General features: G+C 38.8%; 1 protein-coding gene across 5 annotated transcripts in view; it reads left to right on the top strand.

Annotated features, from left to right (window-relative positions):
* AUTS2 (activator of transcription and developmental regulator AUTS2) overlaps positions 1 to 14,831 on the top strand; it is a 1,102,591-nt gene that overhangs the window by 445,114 nt on the left and 642,646 nt on the right. The gene's annotated exons all lie outside the window — the stretch shown is intronic.

Raw genomic sequence — 14,831 nt, 5'->3', positions numbered from 1 at the left:
GGTTAGTGGCTGAGGTGGGATTTGAACTGAATCCTGTGTAGCTCCAAAGGTCATGTCATTTATATTAAACTAGAGGCCCGGTGCATGAATTCATGCACCAGTGGGGTCCCTCGGCCTGGCCTGCGAGGGACCAGCTCTCCAACATCCCCTGAGGAGTCCAAGATTGCAAGAGGGCACAGGCCAGGCTGAGGGACCCCACTGGTGCACGATCAGGGCCAGGGGAGACACAGGAGGTTGGCCAGCTGGGGAGGGACCATGGGAGGGCTCCAGGGAGTGTCTGGCCCATCTTGCTTGGTCCTGATCGGCCATACCCCAGAAGCAAGCTAACCTACCCGTCAGAGCATCTGCCCCCTGGTGGTCAGTGCACGTCATAGCGAGTGGTTGAGTGGCTTTAGCATATCATTAGCATATTACACTTTGATTGGTTGAATGGCCGACCAGTCAACTGGACACTTAGCATATTAGGCTTTTATTATAGAGGATGATGCTACCTCTTATAAGAAGATAGAATGCTACATTATTTCTCTTTCACTACCTTATTATTCCCTTTATAAAAACTGAATTTGTTCTGTAAAATATATAAATGACATGGATCTAAAATTGTTTGAAAATAAATGTTGAGGTCTTACTTCCTTGGAAAAAGAATAATCTGTTAACTTGGGAGAGGGGGGTGGAGGGCATAAAAAGTACAAAATTTCTCATTTTTCTTGTTTCCTATATATATGAATAAATATGGATATTATGTTCACAGTAAAGGCCCTATAGAGATTAATTCTGATGTAGAAATAAAATGAAGAATTGCATCTAAAATAAGGACTTGAAATACCTGCAGGGTAAGTAGGAAACTTTTAAATTGAAACAGAATTTGTGATGGCATTGGATTATTAAAAGACATACATTTAGGACTTCAAATTTTGGCCTAATCGCATGGTCATTACGTGACCAAATATATGAGTTAACTTACTGAAGGTCACTCAGAATTACCTATCCATAAATCAAAATACATTTTTTAAAGTGTGCCTGGTTTCACCATTTTCAGTGATGCCTTGAGACATCTGGGTTACCTGGGTCTAATGCTCATCCTGTGGAGACAGTACTTCTCCTTTCCCCTTTCTCCCCAGGTCTTTTCTCCTCTTTCTGTGTTGCTGTTAGGTTGACAACAACATCGCTAATTTGAATAATTTATTATGGTTGTTCACCTGGTTATACTTGCCTACTTGTGTTCTCGTTGCCTTCACAAAAATGGGATCCAAGATTTGCATTTCCCAGACATGAAGTGTTTACCACAAGATCCTGATACACTAGTTACTTTTTTAAAAGTAACTAGAATGAATGACTAAATGAATAAATTAATCTATAAATAAATAGGCCTAGGCTCCATAGTTCTAGTTTATAGAACTGTTGATTAGTTGTAATCAAATTACTAATAAGACGGTAGGTTTCTCTGGCCTTACCTTTTAAGTGGGAGCAATTAAATAGCCTCTCAAAGTTTTCTTCTACTTTGAACATTTAAGTTCCAATCTCACTAGTTTGGTCCTCCTCCTCTTCCTCTTCCTCCTCTTCCTTCTCCTGATGTAACATTTCCTTTCTGTTTAAATGGGAGTGCCACTTGTCTCTTTCTAGCTTTACGTACTTTTCTTTGCCCCATTTTTTCCACTTTAATTCACATAAGAGTACTAGGGAGATTATGTAAACACCAGCTTAACATTTTCCCTATTCAGCTAAGGGTTTCTCTATTTAGAATCATTATTTTTATCATTTTTACATTATAGATTCAATTTAAACCCCAAATAACTTCAATGATAATGATATACATTTTTAAGAGCCCCTGTAGTGCTACACTGTTACACTGAGAATGCCCTAGGTGACAGGTTACCATGTGCTGCAGACCTTTAGCTTTTTCCATTTCCCAGGCAGAAGCTGTGGTCACTCACCTAACTGCTCTAGACATAAAAGCAATGTTTTACCTCCAAAGGTTAAGTGGGTTTTCACAACCACTGGTCACGGAGGTTTTTAAGATCTGTTGACAGGATCTGTTACTCAGATATGCCAAGACCTTTCCCATCTTAGTTGTTATTTCCTATCAGTTGTTATTCTGATGACCTGAGATGGTTCTTTGCATGCCTCAGTACATTTCAACCTTTCCACTTTAGTTTAAATATCACACTGAGGTGTTTTCCATGTGCTTCCTTTGTATTACTGTCCCTCAACATTTGTTTCTGTCTTTCTCAAACTCTCCCCCACTGGAATGTAAGGCTTTTCTCTCACTTGTGTCCTTAGTGCCCAGAGCATAGGTTTGAGGTAGTGGGTGCTCAGTGAATGGTTGTTGAATGTATGTGTTTAGGAAAATATCGGTGTGGGTATGGATTTATCAGGCAGGGACTAGATTAGTTAACTATTACTAGAGCTAGGCACAGGATTCCTAGTCTACATTAAAACCCTGAGCATGAAGAATAGAGTGTTGAAGGAAGTATTTTAAAGGTATATTGGTGACTTTGCGAGGTATCTAAAATTTTTAGAAATGGTCCTTAAAAGTGTCTTTAAAATACCAGAGGAAGGGTCCACAGTGGGTCCACTATTTCAGGTACTTTATCTACATTCTTTCAAAAATATTCCTTAAAAAATATTTCCTGTGGGATAAGTATTTGCATCCTTACTCTAAAGATAGAAAGCTGAAACACAAAATCCACTCTTTATTTTTTAAATATTTATTTTGATTTTTAGAGAGAGTGGAATGGAGAGAGGAGAGAGAAGCATTGTTCAGCTGCCTCCCGCACACACCCCACTGGGGATCAAGCCTGCAACCCCAGCATGTGCCCTGACCTGGAATCTAACGGGTAACCTTGAGGTGACCAGGACGACACCCAGCCAACTGAGCTACACCAGCCAGGGCCCAAATCCACTCTTTAACTGGTAGGCTCCGTTTTCTGTTTCGCCTTTAAAAGTTCTCCGGGGTCTCCAAACCCACGTTTCCTTGTGCCATGCTATGAAATGCATGTGCCAGCATAAGAGGGAAAATGTCCTTGGGAGGCCGTGCATGGAAAGAGCTCACACAGTTCTTGGTGCATGCTAAGTGCTTAGAATATTACCACTATATTATTGTTATTGTTAGCCTTTCCCCATCCAAGGTTTTCCACCATCCATAGAGTTAACAAAACTCTAAGGCAGTTTTATTCCCATGACTAAATGTCTTTTCGATGACCTCTTATTTATTATGGTAGCCACAGTCAGATCACTCCCTTAACATCAGAACCCTTAGAGCAGTGGTTCTCAACCTTTCTAATGCCGTAACCCTTCAATACAGTTCCTCATGTTGTGGTGACCCCCAACCGTAAAATTATTTTCGTTGCTACTTCATAACTGTAATTTTGCTACTGTTAATGAATCGTAATGTAAATATCTGTGTTTTCTGATGGTCTTAGGCTCTGCAGCAGCGGTTCTCAAAAAATAAGCGGTCATCGAAAAGACATTTAGTCATGGGAATAAAACTAAGGAAACACACATTCCATTGGAATGGCTTCTATTAGTGACAGAACCTCCTGTATCTTTGAATAATTCCCAGATGTAAGATTTTGCTGCAATTTAAGCACTAATGAAACTAATGTAAGCCATTCAGTACATGGTGTCTTTGTTTTGTTTTTAACTTTATGATTTGAGAGGCATATTCTAAAATCCCAGCAATGCAGCCAAGTAGGACGTTCACTTAAGTGTCTGATGGAACCAGCTGCGTGTGGGGGGTCAGCCTAGCTTTCTCCTATAAACTGCCATGTCTGGAATTTTACGAAACCATCCAGGACCTTGTTCTATCCAGCAGAATAGCACTGAAGTCTCATAAAAAAATAGTAACTTGATTCTGAGGTAAATTTCCCTGAAAAGTATTAAAAGAAAAGTAGGTTTCCATGCGTGTCCCTTCCCACCCACTCACCTCCCATCCCTGCCTCCGCAAATAGCATCATTTGAATTGCAGGAGGCATTTGCAGTTAATTTCTATGTTGATTGGAAAGAAGCTTTAAAAATCTTAAAAGACTTTTGAAACAGAAGAAAAAGAAATATTTTTAATTTTTCCTTTGGGAACAAACATACTCCATGCTGGTTTTCTCTTTTTAAACTAACTAGAGTACAGCATCTTACTTCTTACTTATCTTCATGTCTTTCCTTGGTAAGAGTAACCAGTTTATGGAGGATTCTGTTACAAAGGTGATAGTGTTAATCACTGGTCTGGATAAAGTCAGAAAAGTGACCGAGCTAGCTAGTTAGCTAGCTAGATAACTCTACATATACGTATGTATCCATACTTCATTTCTTAGAGCAACTTTAGGTTCACAGCAAAATTGAACTAAAAGTACAAAGAGTTCCCATATGCTCCTTGTCCCCACATATGTATAGCTTCCAGGACTATCAACGTCCCTACCAGATTGGTAATTTGTTACACTCATTGAATGTACTTTATCATCACCCAAAGTCCATAGCTTGCGTTAGTTTTCATTCTTCATATTGTACATTTATGGGTTTCAAAAACTGTTTCATGACCTGTATTTATCATTATACGGTAGTGTCATGCACAATAGCTCCATTTCCCTAAAAGTCCTCTGTGCTCTGCCTATTCATGCCCCACCTCCCCTCCCAATCCCTGGCAACTCCTTTTTACTGTCTACATAGTTTAGCCTTTTCCAGAATGTCATATAGTTGGCATTATACAGTATGTAACCTTTTCAGATTGGCTTCTTTCACTTATTAATAAGCATTTAAGTTGGCACATGTCTTTTCATGGCTTGGTAGCTCATTTCTTTTGAGCACTGAATAATATTCCATTGTCTGGATATGCACAGTTTTATTTATCCATTCACCTACTGAAATACATATTGGCAGCTTTCATATTTTGGCAGTTATGAATAAAGCTGCTATAAACATCTTTGTATAGGTTTCTGTGTAGAGATCTTAATATTTACGTGTGTTTTTTAAATTGCATATATCTCAGTGTAATAGAGTTATTGCAAGAGCAATATGGGAATCAGGAGTCTGGAAATGCTATTTGAAAGAGGTGGTATCTGAGTAGGACCTTAAAGGAGGGCATGGTTTGGACACATAGATTGGCACAGGTGCATTCTGTTGTGATGTAAGCAGTCTGTGATTCCCTGTTTGCCTGGAATGCATGGTAAATGTGGGGAAATTGTGGATGAGACACTTTTAGTGCCTTTAATATTGAGCTAAAGAAGATGGACTTCCTTGGTGAGGACATGAGGGCCATGGTGGAGCTCTGAAGTAGGCAGTGGAGAGCACGGTCAACCCATTTAAGCAGCAAGTTCAGCCTTCACTTGACCTTGCTTAGGTCAAATTAATCGACTTAAAAGTAATAAAATGACATTTACTAAGCAACACTTTATTGTATTGTATTGCTTAAAGTGTAATTGTTCACCAGTTTAGATTAACCTTCCCTCAGGAGGGCCTGAGGGTCCAAGTGAATGAAATTTCGTTAAAATGGGAAAGAGAAGCATTCCAGTAAAATATCTTCTGTTCTCATATTCAAGATCATTTCTCACATGTAAGTAGAGTTCCACAGAACATCATACCACACTTTTTGACATTTGGGTCCACAGGTTGTAATCACATTGAACTAGGGATTAAATAAATAAAAAACACAAAACATTTTTGAACAGTCTCTTTTTGCTGTGCTTCATCTCTTTCATTTGAGCAGCAGCCTTAAAATTTAGGCAAAAAAAAAAAAATGCTAGCTAGAAAGAGGAACATTGTATAAGGTCAATTAAGGGGACAGCAAGCTGTGCTCCTCAAAGTGAAGAGAATTTTAAAATCGAGGCAAAAACGATCAAAGCAAAAGTATGGCAGCATCAGGTTTACTTGGGAAGTTGTTAGAAGTGCAAATTCTCAGACTTCACCCCAGAAACTCTGTGGGTAGGGCCTGTTTATATAGTGAAAAATGCTTTTACTTGTCATTTGAAATATCCCTGGTGTTCTTTTTTTTGAAACCTTTATGCAAAATTCAGTTATTTTATGTATCTTCTATAGAAATGGATATATTTATCCCAATACACATTGTTGTTTTATAAGTTCCAATTTTATTTCCTGAACTGGTTTGATCATCCCACATTGACATTTATCCCCATTATGTTCTTTTAAAATTATAGCCCCTCTCTCTTATATTCAACATGTTCCTACATTCTTGGTATTTATAAAATAGCTGGCTGTTGTAATATTTAAGAAAGTTTAGACTCATCCCCCCAGTACTGTGTAAGTGACAAGTTCTCTGTTGTTTTGGGATGAGAGGTCAGTTGAAGCACACCTGGGTAGAATTTGGAGAATAATGAATTGTGGGCTAGCAGAAAACCCAACCCATACCCTCTCTTCCAATACCACTTTCCAGACTACCCTTTTCAGTCTTTGTTGTTAGGTCATTTATCAAGTGGGTATAACACCTTCTTTTTCTGAGGGTAAGAGATTATCTTAGTTTCCCTCTGTTAAGGAGATCTGTGATTCATTGCTTCTAATGTGAAGGCAAGTTATGGTTGCATGAGTTGTGAACTGCTAAGGGAGTACTTGAGACTTGTGTGTGTATAAGAGTCCACACAGTTAAAGGCATCTCTTCAGAGTGTCAGGCAGCCTGCCCACCACCCCTTTTCCCACCATCACCACTGGCAGCTTGATGGATGCTTGCAGTCAAGTCATGTTTGGCATTTTCAGATTGGCCTTATTTTTCTCAGGTATGGTCATCAAAAATCTGAATTTACAGGATAAATAAATCAAAGGGTGGTTATTCTCATTGATGGTGATTTTTTTTTCTTTATAATGGTTTACCCTAGTGGGTTCTTTATTTATTTTTCTCCTAGAGGTACTTTAAATATCAAGTTACTCTGCTGGATTTAAATGTGATTGATATATAAAATTTTCATCCTCACACTTAACAGGATGTTGTATTTGTATTGCAGAGTGATTAAGAGCAAGTTTCTGGAGTTTTAACCTGGAGCTGGGTTAGGATCCCCGTTTTGTAACTTAATTGCCAGTGTGATCATGGGCAAGTTATTTATCGTCTCTCAGCCTTCGTTTCCTTCTTGGTAAGCCAGGGATCGTAGTGTCTCTTCGATAGCAGTGTGTAGGTGGTTTAAGATGACACCAAAAGTGCACTGTGCAGACAGCAGCTCACCACTAGCAGTGCTCCCTTTGAGGGGCGTGCTGTCTGAGTTGTTGTTTGTCACTCTTCTCTTCCCTTCCTGGGATGTATTTGTAAACTTGAAGAGACCGCCACAGAAAAGAGTGCATGTTCCTGCTCGGTCACATTTCTCTTGCTCTGTCTTGGAGTGACTGATTGTCAGGAGGGCCTGAGGAAACGCAAACCATGGATTACCCCGCAATGTGGCATCGCCCTAATTTTTGCTTTGACTTTTCTCCAGGCAACAGAAAATAGAAGGGGAGGTAAGAGTATGCCTTTTTATGACTGAGTTCTAAATTCCTGGAATGGGCATAATCTGTTTTTTAGGATCAGACTAGATGTCATTTTACTGTAGAAGAGCCGAGATTTGTCCAAAATGGATGTGGGTTCAGCAAAGCATTTTGAGCTTCAGGAATGAAGGCTTTGGGTTGTATTCAGTGCCTGTGCTTCACCAGGCCACTCTTTATCCTTTTAGTGGGCCCCATTTGTCTGTCTCTGTCAAGGGCTTGTGTACACCATGCTGATTTAGTGCTAACTGGGGAGATTAGAAATGCCTCGCCTGGCGCTGTCAGCTAAACCTGAATCAGTGTCTGTGTACTCTGACCTGTCTCCTCCAAGAAGTTCACCCTCTGCTCTGCTGTTCACTCTTAATAGGCAGAAAAGCTCAGCTCACCCCAGCTTTTATACAGGGGTCAGCTCCAGAAATGCCTCCTTTCACACAGACGTAGAAGCAACACAAATTCAGTAAGCAGATAGTATACAATGGCTGCGTTTAGGCCTTGGAACAAAAGAAAGTGGTTTTTCTTTTCTACACACCACTGCTAATATTGTTTCCCTGACACTTACTAGAGAGTTTATTATTCCCGGAGGCCAAGGCCCAGGTTTCTTTACTCAGATTCCTTCCAAGTGGGGACTGCTTGGTGCACTGGTAATTATTTTCACCCATAATTGTAATTTGGGGTAAATTGCTCATAAAGACCCAAAGGTAAATATGGTATTTGGTGGACTCTGAATTGAAGAGACACCTTACAAAATGAATAGTGAAAATCTTTTGAAGGGTCATAACATTGGGGGAGGATGTCCCCTTGTAAAATATTGTCTTGGAGCTTAGCTCTGATGTAGGGTGCTATTAGAACTCTAAAACTCTGAATTTAGTTGGGGGTCTAGTGAGTTGCTTCATCCTCTGTTTCTATTTCTCCAGGTAGCAGTGTCTTTCTCCTCTAATATTTAACCTGCTGATTATTCTATTCATATTTTTTAACCCCAGAGCTGATAGTAGATATTATCAATTAAAAAAAAATAAGTGAACAAACCAATTATTGAATAAATGAACAAGTGGCCGAGTGAACACAGATGTGAGGGGCCATTCTTTGTGTTTGTGTCTTTGTAAAGAGCACCCTAATGTAGCATCTGATTTGCTCAATTGGCTGCCTCCTGTATGCCCCCTACTGGGAATTGAGCCCACAATCTGCCCATGTGCCCTGACCTGGGAATTGAACCTGCAGCCTCTTGATGCATGGGTTGATGCTCAAGCACTGAGCCACGCAGGCCGGATTGACCAAATCAGTTTTGGAAACTTATTCTGTTCATCACCTTCATTAGCCATTTCTATCCATCCCAACCCTCCCCAAGACACATTTTGGTGAAGTACTGTACTTCATTTTATATTTCTCTGCCCTTACCCCTAAGATAAAAATGAAATTAAATGGACAAACTAATACATTAAGTTAACATGAAAGGAAGGTGTAATTTACATTTGTCTACCAAAACCCAAGGAAAAAAATTTGGGGCTGAAAACTTTGTCATTTTGAGTAGGAAGGAATTAAATCTTATAAGCTCAAATCTTATATAGCAGTAATGTTGCTTACAGATCTTTGCATTCTACAGGAATAGTTGGTGCTATAATAAGCACAAATGAATCAGCTTAGATAATTTTGCCATAATTTAAAAGCATTTTTGTAAAACCACGGTTCAAAAATCACATGTGCGATATCTTGCCAATTTTCAAAAGCACATACCTTTAAGGCAGTTGAAGTTACTTTTGTCTAGTTTCTCAGAGTGATTGACCACAAATGATAAACTTTTCACTAAGATATATTTTAAAAAAGATCATTTGAAGATCATTCTTCCTGCTTAGCAAAAAGGGGGTCTTGATTTTTATTTTTCTCAGGGGAAGACAAATATTTGAGGTTATCTTTGGTGAGATTATCTTTTCTCGGTGTAACAATCACTTTTACGCTCCATCTGAAGTTTCATTGAATAATCTTCCCTTCTAGATCTTAGCCCAGGAATAATTTTAAGAATCTTAAAGTCTCTTATTTTTCCTTAAGCTTTATGGGACTTAACTTTCTGAAACCCACCTTTTATTCCTTCTAGGTGCTATGTACAAATCTGTATAGCGCTCCAGAGTATGGCAGTTTCCAAGTCAATGCAGAGTCAGGCAGGAGTTGTGTTAGTTTATGTGATGATGTCAGGTTTGATGCACATCTTTACCATTTAGACACTTAATGATAACCATTTCTCATGTCTTCAAGAAAAACTATTAATTGGGGAAAAAGAGATGAAAAGTACAGTTCAATTAACTTATGATGCATTTTCACTTGTTTCTTTTTAACCAAGAGAATCATCATTAAACACTGTCTTCTGAAGGCTTATGGCATTTACCTTCCCTCAATCAAATTAGCTCAGTTTACTACCAATCAATAAAGTCTGGTTTAGAATGAGAATGTGAATTAAATATCTAAGAATGCAGTATACATAATAGTTAAAAATATAATTAAAAGTAACAAGGAGGCCATATTCCTACTTATAAAATTAATAAAATTTGTAGAAATGAGACTTGTCACTTCAGGGGAAAATAAACTGAATCGGTTACTTTTATACAAGCCTTTTTATAATGTTTCATGCTTCTTTAAAATGTTAATACTTTTTGACCCATTAATTCTTTGTCTAGGTCACATTATGCTGAGATATAATCAGATGTGAAGAAAAATTTCATATAGTCTTCTCCATATCATGCCAATGCATCAGATTAAGTGGTATTTTCAAAGAATATTTACTTCAAGGGAAAATATTTACAATATGTTAAATTTATTCAAATATATATATATACTCACACACAAACAGTAGTTTATTTGAATTATGTATAGAAAGAGAGAGTGAAACAAGAATTAATATAAAACTAGAAGAAAATGCACCCAGATGTGTACAGTGATTATCTTTTAGATTGGCAGTATATGGGTACATTTATTTTGTACAAAAAGTATGTATTGCCCTGACTGGTTTGGTTCCGTAGGTAGAGTGTCGGGCTGTGGACTGAAAGGTCCCGGGTTCGATTCCAGTCGAGGGCATGTACCTTGGTTGCAGGCTTGATCCCCAGTAGGGGGCATGCATGAGGCAGTTGATCAATGTTTCTCATCGATGTTTCTAACTCTCTATCCCCCTCCCTTCCTCTCTATAAAAAATCAATTAAAAAAATATTTTTAAAAGTATGTATTACTTTTTATAGTAATGAATGATTTTGTTTCTAAGGATGGTTCACAGCTACTTTGCATTCCTCCTGACATTACAGCCATAGTGGTGACAACTTGTCAGGACACTATTCTGTATCTTCAGAGTGAATTGACAGTATTTAATAAAGAATGTAGCTTAACAAAAGAAAGGCAATCCTATCAACAAGGCGATATTCTGTCAGTTCTTTGGCTGACATGCTCTCTTACCAAAGCAGAAGTTCTTAACTCACCACAGAGAAATGTCAGAATGAAATCCAAGTGATCTCTTGTTTTGCCTTGGGCATTGGCGTTTTTTGTAGAAGTGCGCTTTCTTAGTCTGAGACCTTTGGATAAGTAGTGGTAATCCAGAAAGGTTGATATATAGTCATCCTGGACTACAGTTTTCTTTTTACCACTAAAACATTTTACTGTCACTTGCATTTTAATGCTTTCTTGTATTTTTTTGAAGCATTGGGGAGCCAAGTAAAGTCACTTTGCCCTTTTAAGTATGTGGCCAACTGATCCCAAGGCCTACAAGTGATTAGGGAGGGGTTGGCAAGAATTCTAACCTCTGTGGAGGTCAAAGAGGCAGAAGTTAGCCTCAATTAGAGGTTCAGAGAGTCTATACAGAATAAAATTCTTATTCGAGCAGAGGTAGGCTAGCAAGGCCTCTCTCTGTCCTTTGTGGTGTGTGTTAGCCAGAGAACCCTTACTTTGGAATCACTGTTTTATGAGGGTTACTGAGTCCCACAAGGTTCTACACACTCTCACAGATGCATTCACACATTCATTTATTGATCACTTCATCTTTTAGGACTGTGACTTCACCATTAATTTCTGGTGTAATGTAGGATCTATTAGGTGATATTCTTCCTTTGTAATTAATCTTAATTGGCAAGGCTTTAATGTTACTAATGAATGTCTATCCCAGTAATCCTGCCCTCCATTAGGCTTCTTTATTCCAGGATATTTTGTAATACCGATCCAGTGATATTGCTTATTATAGATTAGCTTCTTTCTATGTAATAAATCCTTTATTCCTATCAGTAGGAAACAATAACCTTGAGTCAAAATAACTTTTTTATTCCCTCTGAGACAGAGTCCCTCTGTCAAGTTCTATCAGAGTACTTTTGATTTTAGATGAGAATCCTTAGTAGTGTCAATTATTTTACCATTTTTTAAAAATTATAATGTGTGACTATCAGGATATAAATATTAAATATGCTGGCTCAGTACCAGCTTTTTTAGTATCATTGGGGACCATTCTTTTGTAATTGGAAAACATGTATTTGGTATGTCTTCTGGAATGTAGATAATTTTTGTAATTATTATATGGAGTAAAACGAAGAATAAAGAATAATTTAAACACACGTAGAAAATAAATGAGAGCAGCACATTCTAACCAAGAATATAAATCATAAACATCTCCATTTTCTGTTTCCTTCATTCCTGGCAGGGGTAAATACCCAAACTCTATGTTTAAAGGGATAACTGATCCTCGAGGCTTTGGTTTTCAGCAGCAACTTTAATATGCTTTTGTTTCCTCTGATGTTCTGTGTCTTCCTATAGTCATGTGTGCCTTAAAGGGAAAGGATGAACATGAGGACTTGTGGGGTACCTATATCGTCAGCCTGGTGGCACTGCTCGGATATTGCACAAGTGCCAAGGATATATTTATTTAAATTTGAACAGAGTAAGTATTAAATGGCACAGGAATCTACTAGGTACAATAAAATACCTTAACACTTGAGAATGTGAAGTTTAGAAATATTTTTAAAAATAGTGTGGGTTGCTTAAAATATACTTCTCTGAGGCAGTTAGGTCTCTTATGACCTTTCCTGGTCTCTTCTGGGTATAATACTCCCATGATAAATTCACTGTTTTGGTTAAATGGTCAGTCAACTTGAGCTTTCTATCATGTGTTCACAAAACACTGCCTGAGGAACCTAATGCCATTTGGGAATCCTGATCAGCTCTCCTACAGTCTTCATACAAAGGGATGCATCACTTCACGACTCTCCTGTTTGTCTGTGGCTGCTTCTCTGTAGGGTTGCAGGGCAGGAGGGAGCCGTCTGTGCAGTCTTGCCAATGGGGTGGAAAGAGATGTTGATACCTGGTCTGTGGTTCCAGAAGACAGCACACCTTCATCTCCTCTGAAATGCACCTTTGAGGGCTCTTCCTTCCTTGTTTCTGGGAGAACAACAGTAGTTATTGATGGCAAACAACACTGAATGCTCCTTGTAATATGAGGAACTCCCGCCACTTCCCCCTCCTCTCCTGCCACCAGAGATGTCACAGAGAAAGTGCCTATCATCAGCACAGTAGTGGGGGGAAAATGGGTTCTCATTTCAGCAGGTGGCTTGGTGGTGACTGGCTGTCAGCATGCTTTTTTTCATATTGGCTTGTTGCTACAGGGTCTGATGCTGGCAGATTACAACTCTGTAGCTAGTCATTTTCGATTTATTTGAGCCTATTTCTCCAGTCTACTGAGCTTTCACTGGCTAACATCAATCCAGACACATTGCAATTCCTCAGAATCTCTATCCTCATCAGATGGTTCGATCTATGAGAAATTTAGCTAGAGGCGTTTAGACAAAAAAGAAATATTGTGGCTAGGGAAGCATTTAAGTTAGAGGAGGCAGCCAGGGCTGTTTTATTACTTAGGCCGGTGTCACCTGTGATGACCCATGAGAGTGGAGAATATTGATCGCTTGTCACTCAAGGCATTCAGCAGATTGCATTGACAAAGCTTGGCAGGCCTCTAATAGCAGGGTTACTGGCCTTGGCTGAGGCCCAAGGGAAAACTCTGAAGGCCCTATTACTTGGCGGCCTTTAACTCTTATAGAATTGGGAGAGAACACTGACAAAAGTGAGGATGTGATGTTACCATTACAAATGGGTTTTCTTGCTTGTTTCTCTCCCCCCGCCCCCTTTAATTTCAGTTTTATTTTATTCCTTTCTATCTGCCTTTTCTCCCTGATCCCTACTGGTCCCTCCTTTCTTATTATAGATCATGGCAGTATTGTTTTGTTTTTGCAATAAAAGTGAGAGTGTGAACTAGAGAAAGTTTAGCAGTCCTAGTATGAGGCCTGAGTTGTTCCTTCCTTTAGGACAGCTGTTTCTCACCACATTGTTTCAGGTGGTAGAATGTGCCTGGGTATATGTACATGAGTTTGATATTTAGGCCATTCATACAACTGCTGCCTTGAAGAACTGCCATTTCATGATAGAGGTAATTTGCCCCCTCTCCATTCTCTGGTAGCCAGGCTTGGTCCAAGCCTTCAACATTACATAGTCCAGAGGTCCAGCTGAAAGTAATGTTCTGACATCAGAGAGACAGTGGCAATAATTACTACGAACGATTTTAAAGAGCAGTAGAATGAATTCTATCTTTCATGGACACTGATTTATCCAAGGATTCAAATAATCACCATCAGTGACATTTTCATCCCTATCATCTGTTGACCTCCAGTGAGACACTGCTCTGTAATATGTCTTTCTGTATTGCTACCATTTACTGCCGTTTACTTTATTATAAAGCAAAGCATGGCTTTTTTTTTTTTGCTTTTTTCTGGCCTACCTTTTTCCAAAAGATCTTTTTTCCCCTCAGTTGGTCACAAAGACCTTTTTTAAAAAAAAAAGAAAAAAAATTATCTTTATTGTTGAAAGTATTACAGATGTCTCCCTTTCCGCCCCCCATTGACCTTCTCCACCCCCAACTTGTCACCCCTGCCCCCAGGCCTTTACCACATAATAATCTGTGCCCATGGGTTATGCATTTATGCATATTCGTTCTTTGGTTATGGTCTCCCCACCCACCCACACCCAAAAGATTTTGTTTGTTATATTCTTTATCTCTCTCAGGGATAACATCATTACCCCCATTGGAAAGAAGAGTACATTGATATATAGCTGTTGCCCTAATCACAAGTGATTTCCGTGTTAATCCAAAATTCTCATTCAAATTTCCAGTTCTCTAGTAAATCAGATATAAGCAAAGATTATGTATCTACTCTATGTGAACCTCTGGTGTTTTCTTCATTTTTTCCTTCTTCCCACATTTCTGTTACATAATTTCTTCCAGGTAATTACTTTCTCTTCCTTTGCAATGCTTTGGACTGCTCAGTATCCTTCCCCCTTTTTGTCGGGAAATAATATTTGGTAGCAAAGATGTTTAT

The sequence above is a fragment of the Cnephaeus nilssonii genome (genome assembly GCF_951640355.1).
Source record: "Cnephaeus nilssonii genome assembly, chromosome: 2".
Lineage (NCBI taxonomy): Eukaryota > Metazoa > Chordata > Mammalia > Chiroptera > Vespertilionidae > Cnephaeus > Cnephaeus nilssonii.
Note: the sequence above shows the minus strand (reverse complement) of the source record. Positions and strands in the feature narration are given on the sequence as shown.